The sequence below is a fragment of the Temnothorax longispinosus genome, chromosome 7 (genome assembly GCF_030848805.1).
Source record: "Temnothorax longispinosus isolate EJ_2023e chromosome 7, Tlon_JGU_v1, whole genome shotgun sequence".
In the NCBI taxonomy this organism is placed as follows: domain Eukaryota; kingdom Metazoa; phylum Arthropoda; class Insecta; order Hymenoptera; family Formicidae; genus Temnothorax; species Temnothorax longispinosus.
This window is the reverse complement of record NC_092364.1, coordinates 15,663,606-15,675,151: the sequence shown is the minus strand read 5'-3', so window position 1 is coordinate 15,675,151 and position 11,546 is coordinate 15,663,606. Positions and strand designations below refer to the sequence as shown.

Genomic DNA, 11,546 nt, shown 5'->3' with positions numbered 1-11,546 from the left:
GCCTGTGCGCGTGCGCGCAGCGTGTACCTCGGCGATGCTCGGCCTCGGCCGTCGGCGAATGTTCGGTGAATGTTGGCCAGTGTTTCAGGTGGAGGAACGAGTTCCGCGCGTGCGCGGTGGCCGAGCCCAGCCGAGCCTCCCTCGTTGTGCTCCTCGCGGGAGAGGTAGAGATCGTCGTAGAGATTACCTTGGGAGATACGGAAAAGTGAACTCGCGATAAATTGAATTTTCAAATGATTATTATTATTAATAATAATTGTAAAATGAAAGTTATGAAAGTATTGTAATAACAAAATTAATAAATATTAAAATATGTGTTTACGTGCATGTCGTGTAACATCGTGTGGTAATTTTGTAACGGATCGTGATCGATCGAGCGTCAGTTGAGTCTCACGAAATCGCCGAGAGATGTCGCTACCGTGGCGATTACAGGCATTACAGCTGATTACAGCATCGCTCCTCGCTCCATAAAATGTCTGCGCAGCCCGTGAAGGGGTAAGGTGAGTGGATAATCCCAATAATCCGCGTAGTTATTTGAGTTTAGTGAACCTGAATAATGGACGCATATTAAAGGTTTTCTCGCACAAAATTCATAGCCATGCATATGCATGGCATAAGATCATCTGGACCAATCTTGACTGGACTTTATGTTAGATGCTCATTGATCCGGACAGTCTTATGCTATGCATTTGATATATGTGATACGATACACACACGCGCGTTTCGTGAAGATACCTGTAGTTTTCACGAACATTCAAAGAAAAGCTGAAATAAGATAAGCCTAATCTAACAAAAGAAGAATAAGAGCTGTATACTGAGCTTTCGATACAGAGTAAGAGACTCGGAGTAAGATATTGAAATTCCCTCGTTCTTCTTTTAATAGGTATTCCTTAAAAAAAAGAACGCTTCGAGAAATCAAAGATATATAATTGATTCTGTGAGAGATGATACGATATACAATATTTTTAAATCGCAGTATGCGCCGCGTTGTCGTGTTATAAATAAATCGCTTTTTAAAAATGTGATACTGTGCTCTTATTGCCGAGGGATAAAGAATTAAGAAAACTTATTATTTTTTTAGAAAGGAAGGAAACAAGAAAAAAATGAAGAAGAACAAGGAGAAGATGAAAGATAGAAAGAAGGAAGGGAGAAGAAGAATCGCTTTTTCTGCACGTAGAATAACAACAACGATGGCGACGATAGATGATTATCAAATAAAGTATGTAAAGTTGCGTTTATTTACGATATTTTTGCAAAGAGAGCAGCGCTGCGTATATAAAACATTTTAAACAGAAACGAAGCTTTTTACTGAATAATTTATATTGTGAATATAATATCATGTTGGCTGATGAAATGTCGCGCGAGTTATTGAATGCTCCGGAATTAAAAATGTCAGATTCGTGAAATATATATATAAATAATATAACAAAAATATGCCTTCTAGATTGGATTGGATCGTAACGAACAGTTTTATACGACAGTTTCTCATACAAGACTCATACAATACTTATACTCAAACAATACTTATTTAAAAATATGTATAATTATTTATTTATATTATTTAGAAGAGGATTATCTTATATTTATGTTTTATACGAGAGCGAGCGTGGCGTAGTAGACAGCGCACTGGTCTGCTAAACCAAAGATCTCAGGTTCGAATCCAGTCCTGGTAGAACCAAAAAAAAAGAAATTGTATCGCTTGTCTCTCCCTCCTCGATGGGAGCTCCCAGCCCGTCAGGAGAGTATCCCTTGCCTCGAAACCCCCTCTACCTTGCCGTTCATGTGCTTGTGTACAACCCGCATGCGCACCACAAGCACATTTTACATTACTTTGGGGGAGGCCTAGGTCTGACTCGGACTGTTGCGCCATTGGAAAAAAAAGAAAGATTTCCAGAATTGGAATCCTTATTGATAGGACCATAGAATATGTAATAACTGTCAGAGAATTGGATAATCCCATATATTCAAGTGGTCCTACCAATAAGAATTTCAATTCTGGAAATCCTTTTGAATATTTATCTCTCGTAAATCTGTGTATAGTAGCTGAAAGATATAAAAATATTAAGATAAAATAATTTGTTTATAAATGTGTTCTAACATGGTTGTCAAAATAGAATTGAAAAACTGATTTTAAAGTGGCAGACAGTAGTTTGTAGTTTGTGTACAACCTGCGTGCGCACCACAAGCACATGACTCATGACTTTGGGGGAGGCCTAGGTCCGACTCGGACTGTTGCGCCATTGAAATGAAATGAAAAAAAAATATATATATATATATATCACATCTAAAAAATTAAATATATCGTTCATTTGCTATAAACAACGATATAACTCAAAAGTTGTCATTCTTGAATTGTTTGTAAAAGAATGGTGAAAATTTAAGACACTGAATGAAGAATTAATATATAGTTAGAATAATTAGATGTTTTTATTCCGCTATAATTAGTTATTACACTAAAATTGTATTTTTTTTTTTAATATTATAAAATTTTAATAATTTTAAATATTGAGACATTTTGTGGAAAACTTTGCTTTTTGAATTATGTCATTGTTGTAAATGTAACAAATGAGCAATATACACACACACACACACACACACACACACACACACGTGAAAAGACTAATGAAATCTTTATAGTAACATTTAAAAAGGTAATTCGGGATTTTTTGAGAGGGTGTACTTTGTAAGATATTACATTTCCACATAGAATAACTTAAATAACTTGAGAAAATAATATATTCACAAATTTTTGATCCTGCTATATTTGCTTCTGAAGACTAAAGCATTTTGCTCGAGAGCTACGTAAGTAGATAATAACACACAGCGTTCAGACATCCTTCGTGCAACACGTTTAGGTATTCAGCATTGAGAAACAGTATCGACATTTCCTGATTCCGAGTTAAACCTCCGCGACATAAATCTTTGCAAAGCACTCGTAATATTTAAATCGCCATTATCTCTCAATCTCATCAATAGCGTGGGATCGTCCTATAACTTCCCTTTGCAGACACGTTATTCCTCAGAGGAATCTTTCGATCTATTCAACACAAAATAAAACGTTCCGCACGCGGAACGCAGATCAAACGGTTCGTATCTCATTGATAGTGTCCTCGGATAGAATTAGTAGCGGAAATGACGGATTCCGCCGAGCGTATTGTCTCTCCTCGACTTTCCTGCGAGCCTGTCTCACGTCGCGGGAACGGTGAAAGCAAAAGCGGAAATATATCGGCAATAACAATTCTGGGAGAAATGCCGCCGATAAGCGCGAGTCGTGGCGATCGATAGAAATTGTTCCGGCGCGGCGGTTCGATTTCCTGCGGGCGGCCGAGAAGTTCGTTTCACGCGAAAGAAAGGTACAATCGTTTTCGCTAATGCCTGACAATACCGGGACGAGCGTGGGAAAACAGATGGGATACCTATTCGATTGCGATCTCGTCGTCATTCCTTATTATCTAGTCGTTCTCCAACCACTCAACGTGTAATCGTGTGTTTTATAATGAAGTCTCGATCTCTCAAGGTTTCATGGATATTCCTCTCGGAGTTGGTAGCTTGGTCTTTTCCATCGGAGAGAGGCCTTAGGCTTAAGTGGACACACGCGGAATTATCTTGAAATACTTAGCGCGAATCTTAATGCGATTTACATTAGATGCAAATTAGGAATCAGATATTTACGAAAATATTTACGGCAAAGATTTGAAATAGCGAGGTGAAAAGAAAGTGTGCGTTCTATCTGAAATGGACAATCGAGAAGCGGTACTTGTATTTAATGGATTCATATTATCGATCGGTGAACGATGAATCATTTGTTTAAAGAATTTTATCTTAACGAAAATGTATATAAACACACATTTATTACGCAGTATAAATATAAAGAAAATAGAAGGCTGGATTTGAAATATAAAGAGAAATTTTTAGTTTGTAATAAAATATTTATTCTTTAATTGATTACATAAAAAAAAAGTTTATTTTAACATAATTATACTGAAAACTTATTAGTCACACAAATATTTAGTGGTTAATATTAATTGGTTGCATAAATTAATATATTAATACTTTAAGCATTAATATTATTTTTTTGTATTAAATTATGGAAGGAATAATGTCAAATTAATGGAAAATTATATTATTTTTTGATAAAAAATGTTATCTACAAGAAATACAACTATCTCCGACACATACTCTCATATTTCTCACGAGGAAACATACTATAAATCGTTATCGCAATATGCTTTAATAATTAAAAAATCGATTAACAATGTGTGACAAATGTATAATCTGAGTCTTGTAATCTGAGAATCAAATTTTAAATATTGATTGATCGATGAAACGTCTTCAGTTTGATAACTTGTTATTGATCTGTCGATGTCTATCGATTTTGGAATGAAATGAGTTATGTACGTTTGCACTGCTAATATTATTACACACACATTTATTATATTTATAACTATATCAATTTTATGGTATTATTATATTGCAGTCATCTCCAATAGCTACATTCTGTCGCGTTTAATTCTCGCTTTCAATCTTCTGATTAAAAGTGAATAAACGATAAAGTAAATAAATAGAAGAAATAAAATTGACGCAAGAAATTTCAATTTGCTAAGGAAATAGTTTTTTTTTTTTTTCACTTTCGATAATTAAATCGTGAAATTCATTATTTCACAACATGCGAAATATTAACGGTTGCGCTTCCGTACGGCGTTATTATACAAAAGCCGATTTTTGCTTCTGTCGATCACTAAACGAGGGCCGGATTGAGTGAACGCTAAATAAAGCAATCTCGCAGTGATTGTCGATTACTGATTTAATAATCGACATAAGATGTATAGCTATATCTCGCGTCCGGCACGCAATTATCTGCGACTAATTACGAGCACGGCGATCACGTATCTAATGGCAAATCGGGGATGACATTCCCTCCATGTCCGACCCTTTCCGAGGGGCAGAACTTTCACGGTGCGCTACATTCTTCGGAAATTATCCCGTTTCGATCGATTTGATCGGCGCTCGGTTAATTTAACACGGTGAAACTAGGTACTTGTTGCATCGCCGTCGCCTCGAGTGTGTTCCTCTTCGCTAGACGCCGATTTCGAAGTCAGTGGACCAACGCTACCTGCCTGCCACTAATGCCGCTATCCAAATTAATCGAACGACATTTGCGACGAATCATAGAAAATTACGATTCATAGGGTATTATAAAATAATTCTTTCTTGGTTGTGCTACATCTAACAAACTCCAATAACGTAGTCTATCAATACTTACATAATAATTTATTGAGTGAAATTTTTCGACGATTGTGCATCAGCTGATATTTCGTTCCACATCTGTGTCTTCTACAGACACTTTAAATTAAAATAAAATTTTATTAGAAAAGAATAAACGATCAATAGGTTGATGAAATCGTTAACATTTTTCTGTCGTCTTTTTTTAAATGACAATTTTATTTCTGCATGATTTCTGTTCAGATAAAATTTGAAAATTTCTTATTTTTTACCTGTTTTTTTTGCAATGCAAAATGTCCTTTTGTTTGTCTGCATATATACGAGGATTATTTCAAAAGTTCTGTACACTGTGCATGTGTACCAGTAGGTTGATACAATTGTTTTAATATTTGTGTCAGTTATGTGTTCTGATAAGGCTTGTTGTGTTTCTCGGAAATTATCTCTTTTCTACAAATTGCAACCTTGACATGGAAGAAGATATTGACTTAGGTCAGATCTCTCGCGCAGTGACCAGCGATCGTATGTTAAAATTTAAACTTTGCGAGGGAAGAATCCGACTGAAATTTATAGTGCTTTACTTGAAATTAGTAAGGATAATGTAGTGAAGAAACCACTTCGTGGGAAACACTTTAATAGCATTTAGGAGGTACCTGGAGAAATGACCCGAGTAATCAGGAGCATAAAAAAATGATATCCTGACAGGGACATAAGACTTGCCCAAACGTTGGAATGCTGTGATAAAGCAAAATAGAGACTACTTTGAAGGCATGTAGGTTTTGTATTCGATAAATTATTTTTTTTTGTGAGAAAATCTAAAGATGTGTGCAGAACTTTTGAAATAACCCTCGTTTAATTTAAATCTTCAATTATACAGATCTATCAAAGTTTTAGGAATAGCAAACGAAAGCCATTAGATAATTTTTTGACTCAATACTATCTATTATTACAATAAAGAAATTATTTTATTTATTTTTTTAATATTTTCTGACAGTTTATAATTTTCTTAAATTTTCTAATTATTTCTTGACCTGTAACACAATCGTATAGACAAAAAAGAGAAATTAGCATAGACGCGTGAGAAAAGTTAATTAATACCAATGTAATATTAAGTAATGGTGATGCGTCCAAAGAGGGACTAAATCATCATATCTTTTTACGATATAAACTTGCTTTAGCTATACTTAATGCAATGTCGTTCCATCTTAAGATCTTGTAATGCGGCTCGGAAGAGACTGCGTCATCGCGTAGTACGTTGCAGGTTGATCGAATCGGGTCATTGCACCTTCCCTCCGAAACCTACTTCAGCATTTGTCGTGGAAGGACAGGGAAATTTCTTCACGCGACCTCACCTCGCGCATCGATTACACACACCTCTTTCTAACGCGCCAGTTAGATTCCCTAGCTTTATTCCCATCGCGCGGAATTTCCAACGAAGCGTGAAAATCACATCTCTTTTCGCGCGGCGTGAGAAGGCTGTGCGCGCGCGCGAAACGAGGTCGGAGGAAATCGGCGACGGAGATCTCGGCGATGACGCGATATTCCATCCGGGCTTCGACGATCGTCGGAACGGAGAAAGCGATATACGTGCCGAGTCAACGGTGTATTGTGACTCATTTGACATCTTCCTTACAAATCTTCGGTCTCTATGTCTCTCGACACACACCTCTCCCATTGTGACCCAACAATGACGCGACGGCGATACGCGACGGCATACGTTCCCCGAAATCTTTCGGTTACTGACCTTATCGAGTTTCACTTCGTCACTTCGATCGACTCGATCTGAGATACAAGTTAATTGATCTTGAGTGACCAATTCGCTGTCATCTATATGGAATTATAGTTCTGCACTGACATAAGTGGAAACAGGAAATTGAATTGCAGCTCGCGATACCATCTCGATTTTTTTTTAAGTAACTCGGACCGACTCTTTCAATATTGACAAATTCTTAGGTTCTCTTCTGTACATATGTGCTCATTATGTCTTAGCTTATTATATCATATGTCATCTTCAAGCAAATAAATAAGTAAATATTTATAGTTTATATTTTTTATTCTTGGTAACAAAGAGAGAAATCGATTTTGCTAATAACGGATTATACAATACAATATTTTTTAATTTTAATATTACAATTAAATTAAAGATTAGTATTAATTCTTTCTAATAAAATATAAAATTAAATAATCTTAAATATATTTTTTGCCTCGGGTTTAAAAACATTTAAAAAATAAATGCCCCATTCGCATATTAATAATACTGTTGATTGCTTCTCATAATAGAAGCTGCAATAAAAGAAAACCCTACATTTTGGTAAAATGTCGATATATAAGAAAAGGGTAACCATAAAGCAGATTGACGCAATTAGTATTTCGTCGTCAATTTGTTGCTCGCTCATATTAGGTTTTAAGATTGCTTGAAATAATTGCACATTGATTGTTTGCTTGGTCCTTATTTTATTTGTCTGTATATTACATACTAAAGAGAGTGTTTGCTCGCGAAGGCGATATAGCTTGACATCCACACTTACATGTTAAAAAGAAGAGAGGTCTCTCTCGCGTACAGTTATCCGTTTGTTCGTTACGAAAGAATACTGTCTCAGATGAATAAGTTCAGCAAACGGCGCGGGCAAACTATACGCATTATCTGCCGGGGGAATCGAAACCGAGCACGGTAACGGTTTTGCATCTGTTACCTGCACGCTACAGTCTATGCTGCGTTAATGCCCCGAGGTCTTCTCATCGCGTAAAAACACCGTTTTGCGTCATTGCGCTGTATCGCTCATAGTTATACGTACTTGGCATTGTACGCAAACTGCAATTTTGGATATATCTAGTACTTCAGCGAACTTTAATTACTTTAAGACTTAATGTGCTACAACGTCGACAGATTTCATCAATTTTAATTCAATTCCTTCTGTAATATTAGAACGGAATATTCGGAGGACGCATTAACTTCATTTTCAAAAGTCTTCGAAAGCGTGCCGGTGGAGGCGTGCGTCAATCGGCGTAAACCCAGAAGAGAAAGCCACGATTCTCGTAGTCCTATCGTGTCCGACTGGATTTGTAAAATTATGAAAGCGTCAAAGATTTTTTTTGTACTCGTTGAATGCGCCAACCTCATCTCTTTTTAATCATACCGCTATACGCGTCGGGTATATAAGCGTGTAAGACCCGGATGCAGGAACGTTTTTTAGAAATCGATATTGACGTAAGGCATTTATTTTGCGAGCGACGTAAGCAAACTTCTCGCTTACTCAAGTCTCGAATTACGGGGATCAAACGTGGGAGGATTGCAAGAATTCAGCTTATATTTTTGAAACAATTGGGTCATATACGAAGGATATAATTATGGCATACCCACAATTTACACGTACACGGCGTGTTTTAAACTATAAATGATTATTGCGGTTGTTTCGTAAAAATTATTTATAAAAGCATTTTTCTAATTAACGTCAACTGAAAGTAAAGCAAATTTCTTTTCGCGGATGAAAGTCCGCAGACATTCCTACGCTTATTTATGCAAACATTTTTATCTCGAAAAGTAACGAATCTTTTGAAAACCGACTGCTTTCTAAATTAGTCAGGAATCGTGGCGATAAATAATGGCAGTCCTCTTGAGTGACCTCTTTTCGGATGGTGTGGCAGATTCTTTTTTTTTTTTCGCAAAATTGCCAACCAAAAAGAATTCAATCGAGATGATTCTGGTGAGAGCATCCAATTAAGAAGAGAAAGACCGCTCGAACAGGAGCTTTTCAACGTCGAGTATAATAAAGATTTGTTTGTTATTAGTGTCTTGACGGGGTCAAGACACTAGTTGCGGGAGTGACGAAGTTAATGAGAATTTTCAACGGTTAATAGCAGATAAGCTTTGTACTTTAATTATTAGAGAAAGCACGCAATGGAAGAAGATTGACCTTTCCGCCGCCTTGAAACCAAACGTGTTATTTAATCACGATGTGGTATTATCCTACAGCTAATCTTCTCTAACAGATACTTGTCTTTATAATAAGAAAAGTAGAAGCACTATATTAAAATTAGGGCGGAAAGTATCAATTTTCTTCCTTAGGGAGGAAAGTAAGCCCTGGCGTGAAATTGGCCTCTCTCGCCCCTCTCTACAGGGATGGAAGTCAAACATTTCCGTAAGGGTGTTGTGAAAAATGTGCATTTTGGGTCGAAAGCTTTTTCAGATTCGTGTGATTTGCCGCCCGAACCGAAGGCGAGGGTGACAAACTTCACACTCGTCTGAAAAACGAAGCTTTCTCCCCTTGGTGCACAATATACTATTAATATATTTAATCGTGCACTTAAACATTTGTTACCTTGTGCAGATTGTTATCTGTATCCTCTTGGAAATTTCTATGTTTCACGTTGAACTGATTAGAAAAAATTTCACGGTATTTTCCCGCTATGTGTTTACACGCATACGATTTCATCACTTGGACGTTCAACGTTCAAGCACAGTGAAAGTGGAATAAAGGGCACTATTAAGTGAAATAGAGATCGGACGACACCGCGTGCATTACAATGCCTTCATTTGAATGCATTATCGCGGCGCAATGCGCACTGATCTATGCATACTCGTTGCAAGTCAGATATCACTGCTATTTAATATCCATGAAAATTTCACAACTCGCCTTGTGAAAGACAACGCGATGCAACGAACGGGAACAATTGTCAAGTGAAATCGGTAAAGAGGGATTTGGTAAGAAATAGAGGTATTAGATACTTTGACATGCGGACAAAAAAACAAATTCAATGTGTGCAATAAGCAATTAATAATAAGCATAAATGAGTATATAGTGATCAAAAGTAATTACCAATTATGAGTATAATTATCAAAAGCACTTTTGTAATAAATACATTAATATAATTTTCGTGGCAAGGTAAAATTAAAGGATGATAATTACACTAAATTGTATAGATAACACTCTCTAATTAGAGAATATAATTGTATAGATAATATAAAAAATTGTAAAAAATCTTAATAGAATTAAGCTTATTTCATTATCGAGATTCAAGATGGTTCTTAATGGTGTTTGGCATTCAATAGTCTTACAGTGTTCAGCCAAATGGCGAATAAAACGTTCGATTGTCTTTCGTTGAAAAAATTCAATTTTTGCCACAGCAAATTATTTCTTATGCAATGAAGATGTAAAATACCTTCGTTTATAAGGACTTTCATGGCTGTAATTTACGATGCAACTGCGAATTCACCGGAAGACTCTTAACGGAAAATCGTGCCCTTTCTTCTTGCCCGTTGAATTAATTGGTTGCTATAGTGAATTAACTCGTGCTTGATCAATCGATTAGAGTTACACAAGAGCATAAGATGCACAATGGCAGTGGAAAACGCACGGCCGCGTGAGAAAATTTATGCGTATTGCGCATGCGAACGGACAACAATATAATCGCAACTATATCGCCGTCTTCCATCTCTTCGCTGCTTTGACTTTCCACTGGCATCGGCTTTCTTAACAAATTTCCTACGAGCTAGATCGGGGTCGTACGAGGCGCGGTAACGATGATATAGCATATAGCAGGCTATACGGGAAAACGTCACACACACGCGAATAACAATTTAAATTACACTAACAGCATGCGCATATGCTCTGGGAAAAAAAATACATAAAAGTTTTGCAATCTGTAAATCTACACGTACGTCGGTTTCGCGAAAAGATTGAATCTTCCTCAGATTCAGTATACGTTGAATACAAATCTCTTCTATAATGGAATGTAGTTTGGTATTCAGTTTGGAGAATTAATTTTCTCGACTTAAAGCGGATACGGACATTGTTGAGAAAGGAAGAGACAAGTAATTAAATTTTATAATTATTAATTATTTAAAATTATTCGGCATCGGAAAAGATAATCGGTTCTAAAGAAAAAAACGTGGGTTGTTTGATCGAATACGTTCCTTGTTTGATCAATCGGAAATTCGAAGACGTCGGCTGTTCGATCGTTTCACGTGTGCACAAAATAAAGAAGGGGTATTATAGATATTCCTGATGGGTTTCCCAATACGCTACTAACGGGGAAATTTATATTCGGTTCTACCGGATTAAAACACGTCGGTCAACGAACTCGTCTTTAAACGCGCTCGAGTCCTGCTCCGATAATAATTATTCAACGAACTCCTCGAAAGTTTAATAACACGCTCTAAGTTGATGACGCAGTAGAGACTCGCGGAATTCAGTCGTCATTGCGAGGCTTGACGGTCGAGGTGAAAGGTAAGAGAGAAAAGTTTAAATGGTTCCTGCTTTTTATAGTTAAGACGAGTCCAGATCACGCGGCAGGAAATTCCTTATATGGCGATTGTACGTCGTTCC

General features: G+C 36.6%; 1 protein-coding gene across 3 annotated transcripts in view; it reads left to right on the top strand.

Moving 5' to 3' along the window:
- The first annotated feature begins 1 nt into the window (after window position 1).
- The window catches only part of LOC139816299 (uncharacterized), a 48,778-nt gene continuing 37,233 nt past the window's right edge, over window positions 2-11,546 (top strand). Inside the window, exons 1-2 of one of the 3 annotated variants that reach the window (XR_011732988.1) lie at window positions 2-500; window positions 1,082-1,219. The gene's annotated coding sequence lies outside the window, so the exon portion shown is untranslated. The remainder of the gene's footprint in view (window positions 501-1,081; window positions 1,220-11,546) is intronic. The other 2 variants (XM_071783702.1, XM_071783703.1) reach the window with 2 other exon arrangements.